General features: G+C 41.6%; 1 long non-coding RNA gene across 1 annotated transcript in view; it reads left to right on the top strand.

The window, feature by feature from the left end:
- Positions 1–24,853, top strand: part of LOC120943526 — a 107,940-nt gene that overhangs the window by 68,172 nt on the left and 14,915 nt on the right. Inside the window, exon 3 of the long non-coding RNA XR_005750292.1 lies at positions 4,740–4,825. This is a non-coding gene — a long non-coding RNA (uncharacterized LOC120943526). The remainder of the gene's footprint in view (positions 1–4,739; positions 4,826–24,853) is intronic.

The following is a 24,853-nucleotide window of genomic DNA, read 5'->3' as shown; positions in this document are numbered from 1 at the left end:
CCATGTATGTATAGGGATTGGGGGGCACTAAGCAGTGGGGTGGCCCCATTAATATGTTTGCTCTAGGACCTATTGTAGTTGGATTTCTATTTTGTTTTATTTACTGGGCATATTATTTTTTCTATGTTGTATTGGGTATACACAGCTATTTTCAGCTACCATGAGCAAATAGGTTCTGTTTTACCTGTAAAGCACAGCTGTAAAAAAATTACTGCAACCCACCTTCCCCTAAGCTGTATAGTAGACACACTCTGGTGCCTAAACTTCCCACTCCTGTTCTCTGTTGACAGTTTTCCATCAGGCCCGAACCTTGAGTCTCATACTTGCACTTATTTTATGTGAAAAGGGTGTCTTAGTAATACTTAATACAGAGACTCAAGCAGGCCATACACTGTTTGAATTTTGCCAAGTTTTTAAAGAATGTGGGTGGCCCTCTTGGCCGACTCCCACATGCTGCCCCTCGATCTAAAAATTGGTGGCAAATTGTTGGCCAAAATGTGTTTGCATTCAATCCTATGCAGCCGTTGTTTGTGTCTGCTGTCAAAATAAAACCGCTGCAGTGAGAGATTTATCAATCTGCACAGTATAGCTCAGTGGTTCTCAACCTGGGGGTCGGGACCCCCTCGTGGGTTTGAATGATGATTTGCCAGGGGTCACCAATTCCTGGGCTGTTCCTGAAGCCTGCACCACTCTCCCAGCCTGTTTGCGGCCACCCAGCTGGGCTGTTCCTGGAGCCCGCAGCCGCCCACTCAGCCTCTTTGCAGCCACCCATTCTGTTCACAGCATGGCTGGGGGGCAACAAATGGAAAAAGAAAATATGGACAGAAGCACTCCAAAAAACCTTGATGGTTGTCTTTATTTAAAAAAGGAAAAATGCACTACAAGTCACAGCACACAACACAGGAGTAAATGGCTGATGCGTTTTGCACTATAAATTAGTGCTTAATCATAGCTGGGGGGCAGAGACTAGAGGTCAGCTGACTGGTGAGGAATGTGAAGAGGGAGGGGGTGAAGACCCTCTCTCCTGATTTCGGCATAGGTGTCACTGCTACGAGACACCACAAAGGTCTGAGACACAGTGAGTAATACTACCTGTGATTATGATTACCATTTAAAGTCCCCACTACAGTTCTCAGATCAGCAGATGACCTTGATCAAGAGCACCTAAATTGGTCACTGATCCCAACTCCCCGCAAGCACTGCTACTCATCCTATTCCCCCCACCAAGGAGTAAGAGAAGGAATAAAAATAGACTACATGGAGGGGAGAGGAAAATAGGGAGAGGAACAAAGAAAAAGGGAGAGAAAGTATAGGAGAAAGAGCAAGAAAGACAGCTAGAGAGAGGAATGGGGAGAAAAAAAGAAAATAAATTAGGATAGAGATAAAAGGGAAAGAAAGGAGAACAAAGTGAATGGTACATCCTAAAATGTACCTTTAAGGGGTTTAATACTGTACAAGTGGAAGGGACTCAAGGAGCGCTAAATGTCTGTGGGTTAGGGGTGCAAATTACTTGTCTTGTCTTGGGTGCTGACAACCCACGCTACAAAATAATTTTACTGTTAGGGGTCCCCACAACTTGGTAAATTTTTATTAAGGGGTCATGGCACTAGAAAGGTTGAGAACCACTGATATAGCTTGAATGAAGGAATCTAGTAGATTTTAGACTGAACTAAAAAAAAAACTATATGTGTATGGTCAGTATACCTATATACAGTATCTTATAATGTCATGTCAGGGTATGATGGAGGCTGTATCTGTAGCTTTTGAAATTGAACACATTACGTTATACTTTATACAATCTGATAATTAGTCTTGTGTATGTCATCCGTGCAGAAAAAAAGTATTTTTGTGATAAAAGTTGAAAGCATTAGTCTCATGAGAATTAAGCATGCCCTGTTATATCTGGTCTCTCCTCAGGCTGTTTTTCTTTAAAGGTCACATAATTCCTTTGTGATTTTTACTGTATTTAAAGATCAGCGAGAAGAAAAAAAGAGCCCTTTGCTGTTCCTACATGTCACAAATGCACACGTACCAGCTCTCTGTCTCCTCTCTCTACATACTGTAAATCTGTCTAAATATCTGTAGAAAAAAAAAAAGTGAGTGTAGTAACAAACCACATAAAATAAACTTCAGTTGCAACTGTAAGTAGCAATTGTAACATCTGTCTTATAATCCAGAGCAGGGGTGTCAAACTCAATTTAGTCGCAGGCCACGACAGCATTATGGTTTCCCCTCAAAGGTCCAGTTGTATGTGTAAGACTAGATGTCCAATGCACCCACCAACTTACATCAGAGGTCAAGCGTCCCCCACTCTCTTTCCAGTAGCAGCACAAGGTGGGTACTGTGATGTAAGTGAAAGTGGGAGCAGAGCTGGGAAGCAGAAAGTGCAGGGTCTGGAGGAGGACCAGAGGGCTGGCATCAGCTGCTGGATTCTGCTAAATGCTGAGACCAGGGGAGGCAGAAATGAGGGGGTGCTGCGGCCGCACAGAGAGGCATAGGCTCTGTAGGAGAAATGATGTCTTCCTCTCGGCTGCTGATTGCTGAGACGGGGGGGGGGGACAGCTTCAGGAGAGGTATGAGGACCATTTGGAAAGGTCTGGTGGGCCACATTTGGCCCGTGGGCCTTGTGTTTAACACATGTGATATATAGTTTATTGTAGTTAGGTGTGAAATGTAATGGTCCATAGGCTGGAGCTGGGCAACTCAAGCATTCCTTGACTTTAACCTCTTATCCAGCCAACAATTCATGATAGAGAAACAAGACTATGCTTGGCAGATGTGATGGGGTAAATCATCCAATTGGAACAAACGTTCCAGTGACACTTGTCCTAAGGCCTAGTTTACACTTGCTTCTCATTTTTACTGCCACTCAACCGTTCCACCCCTTCTGCTGCAAAGACAGAGGAAGTGGCAAAAATAATTCCTGCCTAGTACAGCCCACTGAACTCAACCCATTTAACTGAATGTGGGCACCCGTAACCTTGTGAGGTGCTATAGCAGAGTTTAAGGGGTTATAGCAAGTGTTGAGGAGGCTACACGACACCTCCTCACCGACAGTCAAATGCCCTCTGAAGTGCAGTCCGCATGCTAGCCGTACTTCATGACATGGTTTCTGTCACTTTCTTTAGTCCTTCTATCAGCATGCTCCTTGCACTACATGACACCTGAATAGTACCTTTGCACTGCTTCTCACTCCCTCAGCAATATTGTAAAATAGACTGCAAAAGGCTGATACCATGTCAAATTCTGGTTATTTCACTGGTTGCATTAGAGGGGAAAAAATGTGATTAAAAAAATAAATAAATAATGATGTATTAATGATTACAGATAAACAATGTTTTTGTCTTTTTTAAATCTACCTGAAGAATAGTTTTAAGAATATACCATAGGGCCATCATGTCTTTGGAATGTGGGAGTAAACTGGAATACCCAGGGGAGCTCAAGGAAAACATGCAAACACCATGCCGGTGGTGTTGTGGTTGGGGTTCAAACTGACAACCTTAAGCAGAAGTGCTTTCCCCTAAGCCACTGTCCTGCACTTTGCCAGTGCTTGTGCATTTGGAAAGTATATCCTAGTGCCTTAAATCATAGAAATGGCTCTTGAGTTAATGCAGAAAACTATACGAAAACCCATATCGTATACAGTACTTTAACGAAGCCACCTCAGAATAAAATATGCCTTCTTTACATCCCAGCAGAGTTTCTGGTTCTCAATCATAATGCAGTTTGGTAAATCTGTAGTCAAGCAGGTAGAGGGGAAACAACAACATCTCTTGTCCCTAGTTATGTAGAGCTTCTGTAGATGGGCAGATATGATTTGCAAAAAGTCAATAAATCTCATGCCTACAAGGGATTAAAAAGCGTAGTCCAATCCTTACTTTGAACCCATAATTTCAGAGGTCACAAGTTGGCCCTCTTATGGTCATGGGATGATCGATAAATAATACAGATATGATCTCCACTACTTCCATTGTATTTCTGTTGCTACAACCTTGCAGTCCAGCTTTTTTTTGGTGTTGCAAGGGCAAGTGTTGCAAGCAGAGACTTTCATAAGACTTTCTCTAGGTGGGTGCTTGATTCTGTTGGTGCCTGACTTCATATAGCCAGTATGTGTGGTTTCTCCATGTATGAACTATATGTATTATGTTCCCACTTCCATAGCCTCTTATCCATCCCCCTTCCCCTCATTGTGACAGCGGGTCGGGGATCTTCTCCTCGCACCCACTGTCACAATTTGCAAAGAACAGAGCCTTACATGGCTCTGTGTATGAATGAACTAGAAGTACCGACATCCTTTGCGGCTTACGGCGCTAGTAAGCACTCTCTGTAGTTTGAGTCTTCCTGTCATTGCGTGAATGCCTGCCGATAAAAGATACACTGACAATCTGTAGGAACACTACATTGCACCCACGATCTGATCGCAGGTGCAGTGCTTTACAGGCTCCTAAAAAAATAACTTATGTACATTTTTTTTTTCTACCTGCAAATAATTAGCTTTTTTTTTTTTTTTTAGAAAGGCAAATTTATCCTTTTAAAGAATCTCTCCAAAGCAGCCTCACCTAGCAGCAAAACCTAATAGACAGTTCTAATCCCTGCCCATTCTATTTAAAACTGTATTGGATATACAATTGAACTATTTAACCACTAATGAGTACCTTTTTAGTACTGCCTTTTCCAGTATGTAGTCATTTATGTTTTTTTCTGTTCAATAGTTTTTTTTGTTTTGTTTTGTTTTGCAGTTTACAAATTAAGGGCAGTGGTTAAATGAACCGTCGATTAGGTGGAGTTAAAACTCAGAAGTCTAAACAAAAGGAGTCTTCTACCTGTAAGTAACATCTTAAACTTTTATATAAATATTGTGTTTGGGCAAAACCTCACTAACACTTATTATTCCAATGTGTAAACTGGATAGACAAATTACCTAGGCCTGGATAAGAGTATGTTAATGAAAGTGGTAAAATAGATTTCAGGCATCTCTTGCTACAAAAATAATTTTTTTGGTGAGATGTTTCCAATAGGATCACGTCTAAAGGGATGCAGGCTCAGCAGCTTTCCTCATTGGTGCTCTGCAGCTGCACAGCTGACTGATAGTTATGAAACCACTCCCATTAGACCCACTGTGAACAGAGGCACAAACAAACACACATGGATTTCTTCAGAATAACAAAAGTTAGGAATCTGCAACAAAGGTTGTTGTAATCCTCGCAATGTTCATAGATCACCCAGGGGGGAATGTTTTTTTTTTTTTTTTCTCAACAAAAGTGGAGTTGCGCTGTTTGCCAGGGTTGTAGCAGTTGCGGGAAAGATATTGTATAATGCTGCTTCACTCTATTTTGAAAACCTACAGACCCGTTTTCATTTTGTGGCAAAGTTCAAGATGGAAATATCAAATCAAATCTTTCACAGAAAATGGGGCAACTTTTAAAGGGGTTGTAAAGGTTTGTTTTTTATTTTCTAAAAAGGTTCCTTTAAAGGGTCACTAAAGGAATTTTTTTTTTTAGCTAAATAACTTCCTTAACCTTACTGCAGTCCTGGTTTCATGTCCTCATTGTTCGTTTTTGCTTTCATGTTGCTGTAAATCCTCTCTGTTCTGGACACTTCCTGGTTGCCTGTTTCCTGATAACCACAGTACTGGGAGATTTCTCACGGTGGTCACTAATCAAGGAGGTGTGATTACTGTGTGTAAAATGAAACTGGATTGGTGCTGAGGAGTTTTAGACAAAGTATCACTGCTCTCTATTGGCTGACTGCCCTCTAGTGGCTCTCTGTACATCAGAGAACCAGGAAACAACAGCAAAAACGAAACTACACTGCAGGCACATTATATGATTGTTTTTTATCTATTTTTTAATAATTTTTAAAAGGAATCCGTTAACTATTATGTCTCTATGCCCTGTAAACAGTCATTTTAGCTAAAAAAAAATGTTTCCTTTAGTGACCCTTTAAGCTAGTGCATTGTTGGTTCACTTATCTTTTCCTTCGATTTCCTTTCTTAAATTTGTTTTTCTTTGTCTGAATTTCTCACTTCCTGTTTCTCCTCAGTAAGCTTGCCCCCATCATCCATGGGGGTTTGTCAGCCAGAACAGCTTACTGAGGGGGAAGGGAGAAATTCGGACAAAGAAAACAAAGGAAAAGGTTAGTGAACCAACAATGCACTAGCTTAAAGGAACCTATTTAGAAAAAAAAAACTAACCTTTACAACCCCTTTAATGGATGGTTAGCAAAGAGTATTTTAGGATCCTCCCATATTTTGCCTAATGCATAAATAAAAGAAAAAAGCGCATCATCTTTAATTTAAATCACATTATTGTACATAACTTTATGCATACAGATGTGGTTGGACCTAAAGCTACATGGCCCAACATGGATGAATGTTTTTATATACTGTACATGTCATATGAAGGTAAGATAGAACCAGGACTTTTTTTATTGTTTTCAATTGATTATATCATATTTTTTTTCTGGTCTTTAGTGCTTCCACCGTTCTTCATAATCTTTGTGATACTAAATATTCTTGCTCGGTATAACTCTAAAAAATGATGTACTGTTAGACACATGGAAAAAAAAAGCTTTGGTTTCTTGTTGCCCCAAATGCTGTGTGCATCACAGCGTTATGCTTGTTCTATTAATCCATGCAGGAATTCCAGTGCTGAGTAAGACACATCGTCATTTGAAAGCATTTGCAGTCTGTCATTGGAAAAGTATTCTCCATGAAATGCAGTCAAAGATGGCTTTAATATGACCAAGCTTGGGTAATTTTGAGAGTAAATTATAGATAGAAAATATTGTTTGTAAATTTAAATGGACATAAATAAAAAGAAAATAACTTGCTTTTATCATGATCACAATGTCATTCTTTTTATGATAAAAGGTAAAAATGTAAACTTGGGCAGTGCTCCCTGAGTAACAGTAGCATCAAATGAGGTTCTCACCTTGCCATCTATCCCCTAAGTAGCCATACTGGGAAAACAATATAGTAATATAGATTATACATCACTGTACTCTTTCTTCAGGGTATCAAGGCTTACTGCAAAAGTGATGTTACAGTGTTGCCCCATGGCCAGTACTACTACATGAATGGGCACTTCAAGCCAGTGATGGGACAAGGTCATTTGGTGCCCAGGGCGAAGATGGCAAACTGCGCCCCCCCCCCCCCGGTGTAAATAAAGAGTCAGTGTAATTTCAAAACAAGAAAATATTTAAAGCAATACAAATGAAATTCGGTTTAATTCGATATAAACGGAGTTCACAGTGGAGTAGATCGGTGGGAGCATGCACCTGAACCCCTGAAACAGGCAGTGACGTACGCATTTTGGAGGATGTAAGGGAGCACTTTGGAAGATAAAAGGGGGCACTCTGGGAGATACTAAAACAGTACCTCCCAGAGTGCCCCCTAATGCCTTTAGAGTGCCCCCTTACATCCTTCAGAGTGCCCCATTGAGATCAGTGGCAGTAGTGGTGAGGAGAAAACATGGGATCAGGGGCAAGGGGATAGTGGTGGGGGGGAAAGGCATGGGATCAGGGGCAGAGGGATGGTGGTGGGGGGTGGGATCATTGGCAGTAGTGGTGGTGGGGGGGGGGGGTGGGATCAGTGGCAGTAGTGGTGGTGGTGGTGGGATCAGTTGCAGTAGTGGTGGTGGTGTTGGGGGGTGGGATTAGTGGCAGTAGTGGTGGTAGGTGGGATCAGTGGCAGTAGTGGTGGCAGTGGAGGGGGGGGTGGGATCAGTGGCAGTAGTGGTGGGGTGGGATCAGTGGTGGTGGTGGGAGGGGGTGTGATCAGTGGCATTAGTGGTGATGGTGGGGGGTGGGATCAGTGGCAGTAGTGGTGGTGGTGGTGGGGGGGGTGGGTTCAGTGGTGGTGGTGGTTGGGGGTGGGATCAGTGGCAGTAGTGGTGGTGGGAGGGGAAATCGGGAGCAGAGGGATGGATGGGGGATGAGATGGTGACACTGGCACTCACCTTCTCTCAGTGTCAGTCGATTCCCCCACCTTGCTCAGTGCTCTCAGTCTGGACTCAGTGTCTGCAGTAATGCTTCTCCTGACATGGGGACACTGTCTGCACATCTACTCACAAAGGGGGGAGCTCCTCCCCCTTCACTCGACTGGCCCATCAGCTAACTTTCCCCTCCTCCGAACATGGATCTGCTTGAAGGAATGGACAGAGCTCTGTGCCATTAACAGTAAGTGGTCACTCACAGTGCACATTTTCCCGAGTCCACTTCCTCCTCTCCTTTGCTCCTCTAGGTCACAGCTCTCTATGCTCCTCTCCCCCTGAGTCCTCCAAACCTGCCTTCAGCCTGCCCCTCAGTGTGTGATGCCGGGCGGGGAATATGAAGCACCTGTCAGGACTCAGAGGACTATCTCCACTGACAGGGGAGTGAAGAGGTGAAGGGCTGGTCTGTTCTAGGCTTGTGTCGGGTGCAGGAGTGCACTTGACACACAGTTGCATGTGCGTGCAGCTATTAGCGGCTGGTGTGTTCAGACAGATTTTAGAAGCACACAGCCAGCACTTCACCTGCGCGCCCCTTCCTCCAGTATTTAGTACCGCCCAGGGCATTCGTCCCTTCTGCCCACACCTTGTACCGACCCTGCTTCAAGCATGCACAGATTTGTCAGCCCGAAGATTTGTCACTAATTCAGCCTATTGCCAAGACTGACTGTTATGCGTATGAATCTTGCTTGCACTAGTCCTTTAACAACAAATGTCCCCACAAATACTGCACACTAAGGAATGCTAAACTACAGAATATCCATTCATCAATCTGACAGCATGTAATTTGAAATACAGAGCATATTGGTATTGCCATTTCACTATATTTATATTTTATTAAAAATTTTTTAAGAGAAATGTAATTTCTCATAAGGGCATGGTCCACAATGGATTTTCAGAGTGCTCTTAAAACAGAACTAATGGACAATCAATGCAAGGTCTGAAATGAATAGGAGCAGCTTGTCTTTAAAAAGAACATCTTGGTCCCTGAAGACCATACATATTTTTAGTTCTCAATCAGTAATATTGCATGGCTTGTGTCATCACTTGCAGACCCAATTTAAATGTGGCCTAGATAGAAAAAATTAGGGTATTAGATGCAAGGAGAACAGACAAACCTGACTATAGCATGCACAAGAATAAGACATTTCTGACAAGAGGTCATTGAAGCCTATATGACAAGACCAAATTTAGCATCCCGAGTATGCATTATTTAACTCTGTGCGAATGATTTACTAAAAGCAAAGAAACTGTCCACAGTGTCAAAGTAAATGTTCAATTTGTGAAGAGTGAAGCAGTTTTTATTTCAATTATCCAATGGAGAGCTAGCAAAAATTGTTTTATTTGTTACGGTCACTCAAACATGATTGCGTATCGAAGGTAATCATAGGTTCACCGTGCTATATACCATACATCTATTACTATACAGGTGCATCTCCAAAAATTTGAATATCATGAAAAAGTTAATTTTAATTTAGTAATTCAATTCCAAAAAGTGAAACTCCTATATTATATAGATTCATTACACACAGAGTGATATATTTCAATTATTTTTTTATTTTAACTTTGATTATGGCTTACAGCTAGTGAAAATCCAAAATCCAGTATCTCAGAAAGCTAGAATATTGCATACCAATAATAAAAAAAAGATTTTTAACACACACGTTGGCTTATAAAAAAGTATGTCTATGTACAGTATAGTATGCACTCAATACTTGGTCAGGGCTCCTTGTGCATGAATTAGTGCATCAATGCGGCGTGGCATGGAGGCGATCAGCCTGTGACACTGCTATTTGCAAGCCTTTTATAGACTTCTCACATATAACAGAAGACCAACTGTGCGCACTACTATTATTTTTATTTTGTATTACAGCCTGGATTAAAAATGCAATTTGTTTTACCATGTTTGTATGAGTAAGGGCTCTTTCACACGGTCTGTGTGTGGGCTCTGTCAATCCCCGCTAAGCAGGCAGATGACAGGTCTGTCTCTGCACACTGTGCAGGGACCGACCTGTCAGAGCACCGCTCTTCCCTATGGGGGATCGGATGACAACGGACCGTAGAGTCCGTTGTCATCTGATCCGCAGACGGATTGGAAAAATAGGGTTTTCCTCCATCACACTTTGGCGGGTCGGATGTCAGCGGGCATGTCACCGCTGACATCCGTGGCTCCATAGACCTCTATGGAGCGCCCGTTCAGGTCCGCCTAATAATCTGACACCTGTACCTAAATGGTCCGTCCGTGTGAAAGAGGCATTAAGATGTTTTTTAAGAGATGCATCCTCTTTTGGGTACTTTTGCGCTGATCTAATGCTATTGATCAGGCTCTATAGAAGTCCTATATAGTATTTTTTTCCTTTTTTCAAATATTGAAAATAGCAGCTACTGATAATCTCTGGATGTTGGACATATAGGAAAATGTATAGGATTCTAGTAGTCACTATATTTTTTTATTTTAAATAGTCTCATGTAACAAAAGACGGCAAGAGACTGTTTGCATATTACAATATATGTAAAGCCCAAGCCTTTATTTTAATTATGGATGCTATGTGAAAATGCTGAATTTCCTTTTTAGTTTTCAGTAGAATAGGTAAATATTGCAACTGCTGTTAGGTCTTTATGGGGTGGGTGCACTTTGAATACGGAGCTTGAAAGAAAAATAAGGCACCCACATGTCAATGGTAAGTATAAATGTAGCGCTAGTGGTAATGTGAAAAGCTCAAAATCAACTGAGTGACTGAAACAAATAAAACAAATTGAACAAAAAGTCCATAGAAGTGAATAAATAAGTAATGTGAAACAGTTTTCATTAATATGAAATGAAGATAGATGCTGCGTAAATCATCATGGAACCAACATTCCTTCCCGCTCTAAGAAGTAGATGAAATTAATGGAATACCCTTACCGGATCTAGTGGATCTAACCGTCAGCGACATTAGATCATACAGGCATGAAAGCTCCCAAACGAAACCGCTTGACTGGTCTGGCGATTCTGAAGAACCACAGGCTTGACCTCACTGGAACCCAGCAATCATTCGCTGAAAACCTCTCACTGGGTAGATGGCAATCCAAATAACAGGAATAGACCAGGAGAACCGTGACAGCTCTTTTCCTTTCGGCAGGTGTTAAAAAAAAAATAAGAACAAACATCCACAAAGTAAGTAACGAAGATGGAACTCCAAAAAAACTTAATCCAGCAGGACATGCAAGGAAAAAGAAAACCGGGCTCCCAATGGTGCAGGTCAAAAATAATCTGGGGTTTATTGTAATAAAAAAACAAACAAAAAAATGACATACAAGTGATCACAAAATCGAATAAAATGGATAAAAGCAATATGGGGAGTAGGTGTACCAAGCCCTACGCGTTTTGTCCGAGGGGACTTCAACTGGGGCATCTACCTGACTTTTTGTTCAATTTGTTTCAGTCACTCAGTTGATTTTGAGTTTTTCACATTACCACTAGCGTTACATTTATACTTGCCACTTTATTCAATTTTGTCACATTGCTATGTAGCAGCTCACTTTCTTCAGATAAGCGCAGTATTTTTCCCCTTTTTTATACCCACATGTCAATGATTGGAGTCCCAAGAATCTTTAGCCCACCAAGATTTACAAAAATAGCCTTAATGTGTTTTAGGGGCTTGAAACTGTCCTCTATATCATGGCTAAAATGTTTTTAATCAATTCATAAATACATAAAAGATATATGATTGATTATTTGATAAACATTAATCAAGTTGGCATTAACCACTTGATCTCCGGAAGGTTTTTCCTTGACCAGGGCTTTTTTTGCTATTTGGCACTGTGCCACTTTAACTGGCAATTGCGCAGTCATACAATTTTGTACGCAAATTACATTTTATATCATTTTATTTTTTTCACTCTTGTAGAGCTTTGCTTTGATGTTATGTGATCACCACTGGGTTTTTATTATATAAACAAACAAAGACCGAAAATTTTGAAAATAAAACAATATTTTCTAATTTCTGTTATAAAACCTGTGCAATATTTAAAAAAAAAAATCAAATTTCTTCATAATTTTAGGCTAAAATGTATTCTGCTATACGTCTTTGCTAAACAAAATCCCCAAAAGTGTATATTAATTGATTTGTGCTAAAGTTAGGCGTCTACAAATGATGGTATATACAGTGGAACCTCGGATTGTGAGTAATGCGGTTAACTAGCGTTTCGCAATACGAGCACTGTATTTTTAAAAATCGTGACTCGGTTTGCGAGTGTTGTCTCGCAAAACGAGCAAGATTCAGGCAAAAGCGGGGTGGGGTGGCGCCGGAGCCGAGTGTCGCCGATTGGCCCCGTTGGCAATGCACAGACAGGCCAGACGACAGCACGGCTGACCTTGGCAAATCTCGGGTAGGAAGTCTTTCCAAGGTTTGCTGAGGTCAGCCGAAGCGTCCTTGGGCCTTTTCAGCCATTTCCGAGGTGCCCCCCGCCTCTGGCCACATGCGGTATTGCATCCCAATGACGTCAATGCGGAACACATTTTTTTGTTTCCATTAACTTCAATGGGGAAATTCGCTTTGATATACGAGTACTTTGGATTACGAGCATTTTCCTGGAACGGATTATGCTCGTAATCCAAGGTATGCTGGAATTTTTGCAGCTGTTGGCGCTATACTGCAATGGTGGAAAACAGCAACTTGGCAATCTGGTGCTAACAGACACGATCTGGGTGGGTCACTAAATATCACTGACATTATGGATGCTAGAGCCAACTGGAACCTCAGTTTGAGAAACTGCCGACATCATTGCCGGTGCCCGGCTAACATTTAGTTATGTGACCTCAAAGCTCAGGAATTTTTGGTTGCATCAGCCAGATAGAATTGTACTGATTCTTCTTCTCTTGCTTACCCTCCCTTTTAGAGACACCGACCTTTTAATCAGCTATCATTAATATTGGAACTTTCATTCCCAGAACATGTCTCTCACAGGTGTTTCTCCAGTTTTTATGCCCAACACCACTTCCTTTTGGCACATTTTTATGGAAACACAGACCCTAGACTTACACTGACTGTATCTAGGGTCGGTCAGTGACTCTGTTGAATTCAGAGGAGTGGTTACATGTGAACAACACTGGCGCCAGCCATTGTTTTACTGACAGTTGCAGCTGTTTGCACACAGTTTGTGCAAGCAATGTTTATAACTGCCAGAAAGAATGCACTGATTCTTTCTGGCCTTATGAATGTAATGTTAATCCATGTAGAACATTCCTCAATTACAATACAATTTTCTATTCCTGCAGAAAGGTTTAAAGTGTATTTCTACTTTTGCAGCCAAATTGGAATAACAGTCACTTGTATTTGTTACATGTTCACATTGAAAACTTTGAAAATTATAAATAATAAATATTATAAAAACTGCATAGAATGTGCAATAAACATGCTAAAAGTGTAAAACGGCGGTTAATTGTCAACATGGAACATCAAAGGATAAAATCAATGCACGTTGTGCTCCTATGATGGGAATTTTACCGCTGATAGTGCTCCTTATGTGAATAAATACCAAAAAAAAAATTAAATTATAATCAAAGTCCCATAAATGACTAATAGATGTGCAAACAATACTAAAAAATTCCAATAATGGAACAGCAAACAATTTGTCAATTGAACGATGAGAGAAGGAAGGAAGAGTTCAATGCTGGTAGTGCTTCTTATACAAAATAGATTATTAAAGATGCGGCTGTCTCTTCCACCCGACAAACACGTGCCACCATCACCAACAGCTAAACTGAACACTTACCACACCCTGAACAAAAAAAGGCCACAAAATAGTTTCTTTTCTGATAGCCACTGGGTATATCCTCCTTCTCCTTCCTTAGTGCCTCGAAAACAAGGGGCTCATCATGGTGTAGTACGTAAAAATAATTATTTATTAAAATAATAAAAACGGTGCACTTACAAGAAAAGTGCCTCTGATATCCCAGCATTCACCGCTCTATCCCGTGCATGAGCAGAGTTCACGGTTGCCATCACAACTTACGTTTTGCTGAACTATATGTAAAATATAAGGCGCTAGTTATCTTGTCCCATCTTGTACCGTGCAAGCAATGGCTTCCTTCTCCGCATGTTTTCCAGTGTTTAATGCCATTCTTTACCCTTTTGCCATTAATTAAAATGGCGGAATTAGACCCGCCCTTGTCACATGACCTGCTTCTTGAATCACGTGACGAGTAAAATACCGCAAGATTTCGTCTTTGGGTGTTATTACTAGTCTCCTGGAAAGCATGACGCTCTGCTCCCAGGAGACACTCGGGCACTGAGAAAAAGAAGCGACACGCCCACTCCCACGGGAGACAGACCAGGAAGTGTCTGCATAGAACAACAGATTACAGGTATTTGAATGATTTAAATAGCGAAATGTTGATGTGTAAAATAAGCTCTTCTGGATAAGCTCTACTGTATATTTAGGGTGAACTTCCGTTTTAAGTGGCACATATTTATGATGTGGAAGGAAAATGATAAATGGTTTTCCAAATGTTTTCCAAATAAATATCTGAAAAGTGTGGCGTGCATTTGTATTTGGCCGCCCTTACTCTAATACCCCTAACTTAAATCTAGTGGAACCAGTTGCCTTCATAAGTCGCCAAATTAGTAAATAGTCCACCTGTGTGCAATCTAATCTCAGTATAAATACAGCTGTTCTGTGAAGCCCTTAAAGGTTTGTTAGAGAACCTTAGTGAACAAACGGCATCATGAAAGTTGTGGAGAAGTTTAAAGCAGGGTTATAAAAAAAAAAAAAAAAAAAAAAAGATCCCAAGCTTTGAATATTTTACAGAGCACTGTTCAATCCACCATCCGATAATGGAAAAAGTATGGCACAACTGCAAACTTACCAAGACATGGCCATCCGCCTAAACTGACAGGCCAGGCAAGGAGACCATGAATCAAAGAAGCAGCCAAGTGACCCATGGTAACTCTGGAGGACCTGCAGAGATCCACAGCTCAGGTGGAAGAATATGTCCACAGGACACCTATTAGTCGTGCACTCCCCAAATCTGGCCTTTATGGAGGAGTAGCAAGAAGCCATTGTTAAAAGAAAGCCATAAGAAGTACAGTTTTCAGTTTGGTATTGTAACAGCACTGGTGAACGGAGTGAACCACAACTGCGGTTAGCAAGGATTTTAATGCGATTCTCTATGCGACAACTGGCCCCAGGCGTCACTCCTCACAACAGGAGTTTGGGGGATCTATACATCATCTCTGTGTCACATAAAGAAAGGCGTTGAGCTACTAAGCATGGACGCATTCCAACATGCGACCAGAGCTTAGCGTTTAAAATTATAGTTCAAGGTCAATATCCCAATACACCACTACATGCAGGTGATTATCAGTAAGGGACCGCAGGCGTCACTCCTAGCAACAGGAGTTTGAGGGTTCTCTACATCATATCAACCTTAGCATGTAGAGATGTATTAGGCCACTAGGGGAGATGCCATGAAATAGCATCAACCCCTAGCATAGAAAAGATAGAGCGAACATGTTCAAACAATTTAGGACAAGGCCTATGAGGATTTGTACTTATGTCGAGCTTGTAGTAAATAGAAGTTGTAGTAACTCTTACTTGCATATGACAGGTACTTTAGTTGAGTAATAGTACTTGCGTATGAGAGGCAATATAGCTCAGGTAATTATAGTAGCATACTTGAGGTGAATATTGTAGATATAATACTATTTGCATATGAGAGGCAGTATAGCTCAGGTAAATATAGTTGCAGACATGAGCTGTAATTATAGATGTAGCAATACGTACATATGAGAGGCAATATAGCTCAGGAATTTTATATTAGTATACGTGAACTAAATATTGCTTTAGTAATTTAGAGGTAGCTGTCCCTTTTAGGTACTCCTTTGCAACAAGCTTTAGCACAGAAGTATCTCCCAGAAGATATGGTAATATCCACACAGTATTTGTAATACTACATTTGTAATAGATGAAACATTAGCATAAGATCTTCCTATAGAACTACAAGTGAAGGAATGACTACTTATCCGTTTGTAGGTATCTTTATGCAGGAGATGGAATGTCCATGGTGCAAGATGTTCAAGGCATGTAGGCAGTTCGTAGCAATGCTGTAGTTGTAGGGGAAGTCTTAGCAGCAAAGTAGTAGTGGTTTCTTGGAGTGGTGTTCCGGCAAAGGGAACAAAGGCAGCAGCATGTATAAGGCAGCTGAGCTGACAGGCTACGGCTGACAATAATAGAACAGGGGCTGTATCTCCATTGAATGCCTTTATAGGCAGGAGATCAGGTGCACTGATTTCAAACAGGGCTCCATGTGTGGCGCACTTCTGCGGTCCACGCTGAAACGCAGGGCGCCGCGGAGCGATGACGTCATTGCGTAAGCACCGTATGCACTCCGGCATGGAACACATTATGGCGCCGAAGGCGCCTGTGTATTAGCAATAGGAGCAGGCGCGCCTGTTACAGGTATAAGCCATGTGGGGAAACGGCAAACATGTGGAAGAAGGTGCTCTGGTCAGACTAAAATTTATCTTTTTGGCCTTAGAGCAAAATGATGTGTGACTAAAAACTGACACTGCACATCATCCTGAACACACCATCCCCACCGTGAAACATGGTGGTGGCAGCATCATGTTGTGGGGATGCTTTTCTTCAGCAGGGACAGGGAAGCTGATCAGAGTTGATGAAACCAAATACAGAGCAATATTGGCAGAAAACCTGTTTTGCCCTGTACACATGAGCGAAATTTCCATCGGAAAAAGGTTGGATGTTTTTTTCGACGGAATTCCGCTCAAGCTTGGCTTGCATACACATGGTCACACAAAAGTTCTCTGAACTTTCAAGCGTTAAGAATGCGGTGACGTACAACACTAAGATGAGGCGAGAAAAAGAAGTTCAATGCTTCCAAGCATGCGTCGAATTGTTTCCGAGCATGCGTGTTTTTTTTTCACATCGGAATTCCATACAGACCAACAGATTTTCAGATAGGAATTTTTTCTGTCTTAAAAACTGAGAACCTGCTCTCTATGTAAGTCCGTCGGAAATTTCGACAGAAAAAGTCAGATGGGGCATACACACGGTCGGAATAGCCGACGAAAAGCTCCCATCAGACTTTTTTCCATCAGAAAATCCAATCGTGTGTACGCGGCATTAGAGTCTGCAAAATACTTGAGGCTTGGGCAGAGGTTCACTGTCCAGCAGGACAACGACCCTTAACATACAGCCAGAGCTACAATGGAATAGTTTAGATAAAAGCATATTCATGTGTTAGAATGTCCCAGTGTAAGTCCAGACCTAAATCCAATTGAGAATCTGTTGCAAGATGTGAAAATTGCTGTTCAGACACTCTCCATCCAATCTGACAGAGCTTGAGCTATTTTGTAAAGAAGAATTAGCAAAAATTTCAATTTTTAGATGTGCAAAGCTGGTAGAGACATCCCCCAAAAGACTTGCAGCTGTAATTGCAGCAAAAGGTGGTTCTACAAAGTATTGACTCAGGGGGGCTGAATACAAATGAATCCCACACTTTAAATATATATTTATTTGTAAAAATTAAAACCATTTTTTCATTTTCCTTTCACTTTACAATTATGTGCCACTTTGTGTTGCTCTATCACATAAAATCCCAATAAAATGTATTTACATTTTTGGTTGTAACATGACAAAATGTGGGAAATTTCAAGGGGTATGAATACTTTTTTAAGGCACTGTAAGTCACTGCTCTGTAATGCATGCCTCTCAAGGTATGAAGAGCTGAAGAACAGCCGAGGTCACAAGGAGCTAATTGGTACTTGTATGCATTCAATGTCCAATTAAAATCACTCCTGGTTTTCACTTAACAATTTAGCATGGCATTGATAAAATAGTGCTGACGTGTACCTTCAGGCCGGGTTCACACTGGTCCGACAAACGCTCCAACATTGGGAGCTCATGTCGCATGACGTGTGAAAATCAATGTTTTCCTATTTCAGCCGCCTTAACTGGTCTGACACAAGTTGGTCCGACTTTGAAAATGCTCCCTGTACTACTTTGGTACGACTTTGATTCTATTTCAGCCCATTGAATATCATTGAAGTCGGATCAAAGTAGGATCCTTGTCCTAACCATCCGAATTTTGATATCCGACATGTGATTACAGTAGCAGTAAAAGGAATTCATGTCACACTGGGATTGTTTTGATTGGTCAAAGAACAAGTCAGACTATCACAAAGTCGGATCAAAGTAGTATCCTGTTTAATGAAACACCGGATGAATGTAGGACCAATGTCGCAGAGCAAAGTAGGATGAAAGTCGTACTACTGTCGTGTAGTATAGTGTGAACCCAGCCTTAAAAACAGAACAGCCGAACTGATTGGCTATGGGTCATGCCCTGTACACACGAGCTGAATTCCCATCTGAAAAAACTTGGATGGTTTTTCTGTCGGAATTCTGCTCAAGCCTGCCTTGCATACACACGGTCACACAAGTTCGGTGAACTTTTGACTGCCAAGAACGCAGTGACGTAAAAGACTACAATGAGCCAAGAAAAATAATGGCCTATGCTTCCCAGCATGCGTTGATTTGTTTCCGAGCATGCGGGATTTGTACACACGATTGGGAAAACCTGCTCTCTATCTTTTTCCAGCAGTTTTTCCGTTGGGAAAAGTCAGATGAAGCATACACACGGTCGGGATTCCCGACCAAAAGCTCTCATCTGACTTTTTTCCGATGGGAAAATCGATCCTGTGTACAGCGCATTACTCTGAATAGTCACTTCTGTTTAATCCAATTGATCCAATATGACAATTTTTTTTAAACTATTGTCTGTTAATACAAGCAGAAATCTAACATTTGTCTTGCTAATATAATATATATAAAACATATATTTTGAATACTGTGGATCATAAATTTGCTTCACATTGCTATTTTCTACTTGTCCTTTTACCATTTATACTATGCTTCGCTTTGAATTTTGATCACAGATCTATTCATGGTTTTATGACTGTGCTATTAATGGGAAGCCCAAAGCACAATGCAGCATGAGTCAGCATGAAACATCTTCATGAAAGCTTGTGGATTTATTTAGTAACAACATTCATGAAACAATGGTGTGCAAATGTAGGGCCCTGAACAGACAGATGGTAATTTTTCTTTGTACTGTACCGTGCAGGTGTTAGGAAATGCAGTAAAGTAAGAATGCTTTCAAAAATATATATTTTAATTTGTCAATTTACAAAATTTAAAGTGAGCAAACAGAAGAAAAATCAAAATCAATATATGGTGTGACTACCCTTTGGCATTAAACCAGCATCTTTTCTTACACTTAGGCCCCGTACACACCATAGAATCCATCCGCAGATAAATCCCAGCAAATGGGTTTCTGCGGATAGATCCTATGGTGTGTACACGCCAGCGGATCTTTTTCTGCGGATATATCTCCCCTGGGATGGATTCCAGCAGATCGGATATTTGCTGACATGCACAACATATCCATCTGCTGGAGTCCATCCCAACGGATGGATCCGCTGGTCTGTACAGACTCACCGAATCCATCCGTCCGAAGGGATCCCCCGCATGCGTCGTAATGATTTGACGCATGCGTGGAATTCCTTATATGACAGCGTCGCGCACGTCGCCGCGTCATAATCGCGGCGACGGCGCGACACGTCATCGCCAGAGGATTTCGGCGCGGATTTCAATGCGATGGTGTGTGCACACCATCGCATGAAAATCCGCCGAAATCCACGAGAGGATTTATCCGCGGAAACGGTCTGCTGGACCGTATTCGCGGATAAATTCTATCGTGTGTATGGGGCCTAACACAAAGTCAGGGATTGTGTAAGATTAGAGTCAGTTGTATGATTAACCAATTTTAACCAAGCACGTGATAATGATTATCAAATTCATATATAAGTTGAAACACTGGGCTGGATTCAGAAACGAGATACAGCGGCGTATCTCCGGATACGCTGTCGTATCTCTGAGTGCGGGCCGTCGTATCTATGCACCTAATTCAGAGAATCAGTTACGCATAGATTTCCCTAAGATCCGACCGGCGTAAGTGTCTTACACCGTCGTATCTTAGGCTGCATATTTACGCTGGCCGCTAGGTGGCGCTTCCGTATAGTTACGCAAGGAATATGCTATTTTTTTCCGGCGTAAAGTTACCCCTGCTATATGAGGCGTAGCTAATGTTAAGTATGGACGTCGTTCCCGCGCAGAGTTTTTAAAATTTACGTTGTTTGCGTAAGTCGTTTGCGAATAGGGCTTTGCGTAAGTTACGTTCACGTTGAAACCAATGAGGCTTTGCGGCGTAATTTCTAGCATGCGCACTGGGATTCTTTCACGAACAGCGCATGCGCCGTTCACAAAAAACGTAAAATACGCGGGGTCAAGTGAAATTTAAATAAAACACGCCCACAACATCCCCATTTGAATTAGGCGGGCTTACGCCGCCACACATACGTTACGCCGCCGTAACTAAGGGCGCAAGTTTTTTCTGCATACGGAACTTGCGCCCAAAGTTACGGCGGCGTAACGTATCTGAGATACGTTGCGCCCGCAGATAGATAGACGAATCTATCTGAATCCAGCTCACTGTCTTTATCTAAAACAAAAACAGCTGTGTTAAGAGACTTAAACTAGGTGAGGAACAGCCAAACTCTGCTACAAAGGTGAGGTTGCTGAAGACTGTTTCATGTCACAGGTCATAAATCATGGCAAGACTGAGCACAGCGACAAGACAAAAAGTAGTTAAACTGTATTGGCAAGATTTCTCCAAGGTAAGGATTTAAAGCAGACTTAGGTTTAAAGATGTGCCGTTTAAGCTCTTTTTAAGAAGCTCACAAAACAGGCAATGTTGAGTACCATAGATGCAGTGGTCGGCCAAGGAAACTTAATGCAGCAGATGAGACACCGTTCTTACTTCCCTTTGACATTGGAAAATGTCAATCAGTGCCATCGGCACAGAAACCAGTGGGACCAGAGGGAAGCCATACCTTCAATGTGGAAACAAGGCTAAGCAATTCAACTGTGTATAAAAAAACATAGGAATTAGGACGCAGAAAATTGTCAGCAGGTGCTTTGGACTGATGAGTCAAGTTTGATATATTTGACTGTAGCAGGAGGCAGTTTGTTCATGAAGGGCTAGAGATCGGTGCAATAATGAGTGTCTGCAGGCAGCAGTGAAGCATGATGGAGGTTCCTTGGAAGTTTGGGGCTGCATTTCTGCAAATAGAATTGGAGATTTGGTCGGGATCAATGGTGTCCACAATGCTGAGAAATACAGGCAGATACTTCTACATCATGCCATAACTTCAGGGAAGCGTGTGATTAGCCCCAAATGTATTCCGCAACAGGACACCGACCCCAAACATTCTTCCAACAAATGCTGGATAGCATGCTTTAACATTTTCCAACAACAAATGTGTGTTGTCAGATTATCCGATCGTGTGTACACAAGTCCATCGGACAAAACTCCAAAGTACAAACACGCATGCTCAGAAGCAATGCTAACCATAACACAACATTAGCAGAAGTTGCCCAAGGGGTGGCACTAAAGAGCTGAAAAAACAAGTAGTTTTGGGTTTGTTGGCAGACAATTCTTTCCCGTTTGTATGCCCACGCCCTTCGGACAAAAGTCCTACGCTTTGTCAGCAGAAAATCCAATCGTGTGTACCAGGCTTTAGGGTGCAAGCTTTTTTAATTATTTCACACAGGCATAACAGTGTAAATTTGAGCAAACTTCAATCATATTAAGAACCCATTGACACCCCTCAGTTAATATAATACACATTACATGTGCTAGCACACACACACACCTCTTTTTCAAGGAGGTGGTTCAGGTTTTTTTTCTTTGCATTGAGGTGTCGGGAAAAATTGGCGCATGTCTTTTTTCTTTTTTGCGTTCTGATATATTGGTAGTCATTCACTTGAATATAATGCAACACAGGTTATCCCTCCAATGTGGCTTGTGCATTGGACCCCAAAGGTTTTGCAGATGGGAATAAAAACATAGCTTATGAAAAAGAGCAATCAATAATACAGTAGCTGTAGCTATACATGAATTTTGACGGTAGCTTATCAACCCTAAAGGGTAACTCCACTTTCATAAACAAGAAAAAAAATCGAATTGAAAAATTATAGCATATACATTTTCTATACAAGTCATGTTGTAATTGACAGTTTTTAAAAATTCTCTTTCCTTTTTAATCTGCAGTTCTGTAATTTTCTGTAAAATTCCATGCAATATGGCAACTTGGACGCATTCTATATACATTTGGTGTACAGAAAGCCTACAAAAAAGGTCATGTCCTGCTTTATGTGATTGGCTCATTAATTTTGCCTAGAAGTCTGCACTAAGGTACAAGTCAGATTTTAGGCATCCCTTGTAATCGAAGTGTATGTTTAAGTGAGATATTCCCTAAGGGTTAAAAGGATGCAGATCTTGCAGTTTTCCTCATTAGAACACAAAGTGCACCAGCAAGTTATAATAAACCATTCACTAGCATGCAGAATCAGAAGGCAATCAGTCTGGTAAAACAAACAGCTATTTCAGCACAGCAACAAAATGTAGGAATTTCCTACAGAGTTTTTTTAAAATCTTTGTAATGTAAATTGATCACCCCAGAGGGGATTATTCTTTTCTCAGCAATAGTGGAGTTACTTTTAAAATGAGACCAACTTTGCTATCCACATCTGCCTTCTGGTGGGGGAAGCTGACCTGCCATCTGAAGGACACCAACAAAGTAGGAGGACCAGTGGCATTGCTAAGAGGGGTGACACCCATGGGTAGCGGCACCACTATCACTGCCCGCTTCCCTGTGCCTCACGGCTTACGCCGCAGCTGTGTATCTCAGCGGAGAGGAACGAAGCCGCCACCCCCTTCTCTCTGTTTACATCCACAGAGGAGGAGGAGCCCGCACTCGTGGGACACACCACTGTGTGCATCTGCTGTTCTGAGGTCTGTGAGGTAAGAAGGGCGTCTATACTGATGGGGGGAGGGGTGTCTAATGCTGGGGGTGTCTGCACTAGGGGGGTGTCTGTAACTGAGGGGGTGTCTGTAACTGAGAGGGGTCTGTACTGAGGGGGGTCTGCAACTGAGGGGGGGGCTGCACTGAGGAGGGGGGTGTCTGTAACTGAGGGGGGTGTCTGTACTGCTGGGGGGGTGTCTGCACTGAGGGGTGTCTGCACTGGTGGGGGTGTCTGCACTGGTGGGGGTGTCTGCACTGAGGTGGGGAGGTCTATATTGATGGAGGGGGGACCTATACTGTGGGAGGGGGTCTGTAGTTAGTGGAGTGGGGACTGTACTGAGGGGGGACTATAGTTGGTGAGCGGGTGACACCACTTTTTTTTCGCACTGGGTGAAACCAACCCTAGTGACGCCACTGAGGAGGACTCGAGTTAGTCATTACTTTAGATGAGAGGAAGCTAACGGACGGATGACAATAAATTCAACGCAAATCATATCAAGTTTTCTGCTGACTGTTTTATCTATTGTAGTTTTAACGGCATGGTCATGAAAGCTTTTCAAAATGCAACAAACCTAACTATACAGGTCCTTCAATTGAGAAATATGGCAAAGATTTTTTGACCATGCTTCTTCTGGGGTCACTTTGTTTTGGAGTCCCTTTGTTCTGCACTCCTGTGTCTCAGTCACCTGCTCTCTGCTCGCTGAAGACCAAGAACTGAGCGATCGGTCTTTGGCCGATCAGTTCTCGGTGTAGAGCCGGCGGGGGACAGCTGCAACAATTGATTGATCCAGGTGACTATGTATGTTTGCTTTCTGTGAACTCGTACTTCTCTTTTAAATAAATATATAGGATAGAAATGAAAAAGAAAAGGGTGTGGTAGCTTACCAGTATACACACTCCAGAATGTATTAACCTTACCCAGATGGTATTTGGTGAGAACTGATAGCTGGGAAAACAAACCCACAGTGGCAATGTTTTATTATATTTTTGTTACACTAATCATTAGAAAGTGGAACTTCAAAACTTTAGTGCAGTGGTAAATCATATAGATAAAAATGCAGTGTCATGAACATGTTAAAGATCTATTATAATAGACCACAAAGGAATAACAATAAATGCTAACGTACTTTCCATGCAAGCTTTTTGAGTTTGTATGCATAAGATTAGAACTGCCGCTTGGCATTGATCAGAACAGCCAACAAAGCAGTGACTAGTCAGTTAAACCTCATATTTAACCAAAACAGAAATGTTACAGGGATCTTTGCCCAGTTATGAAACAATTCTTGGAATATTCTCAGTATTCTCAGTATTGACCGTTTAATAAAAGCCCCATAACAAATATTATATAAGACAAACACTTTTTATTGACAGAAAACCTCAAGTGTAACAGTTCAGTGTCAGTGAAATGTAATTTACTGTTCTTTTCAAGCCTCCGTCACTAAAACATTTTTTATACTTATCACATGGTTAACTTAGAAAGTGTATTGGTAGGTATTCCCGCGCTACTAGGAGATTCAATAGGAGATTGTGGTGCAGCAGACACTGTATGGGTCAAACACTACCCAAAGGTGAGAAATGTAAAAAATCAAAAGGTGGTGTTGCACCCCACAGTGGATAATAAAGTGCTTATATATAGCATAAATAATAAAAAAATACTAGGGCTGTTACTGATTAACATTTTTGTGTTTGATTAATCAATTTTTTTTAATCGATTAATCAACAAATTTCGATGAATTATAATGCACATACAGATCCAACTACTTTTAGCTGATCTCCTTGCAGGCTGATTCCCAGTGCAGCTACCAACCACTGGAAAAATGGATAGCAGGATACAAAAAACACACAAAGGCAGCGCTCGATGGGAATAGCATTAAAACTTTTATAGTCTTCAAGTAGGTAACAAAATAAATATTGCACTGGAGATAAAATCGATGTAGC

This window comes from Rana temporaria, chromosome 6, assembly GCF_905171775.1.
Source record: "Rana temporaria chromosome 6, aRanTem1.1, whole genome shotgun sequence".
Lineage (NCBI taxonomy): Eukaryota > Metazoa > Chordata > Amphibia > Anura > Ranidae > Rana > Rana temporaria.
This window is presented reverse-complemented; position numbering and strand designations above follow the sequence as displayed.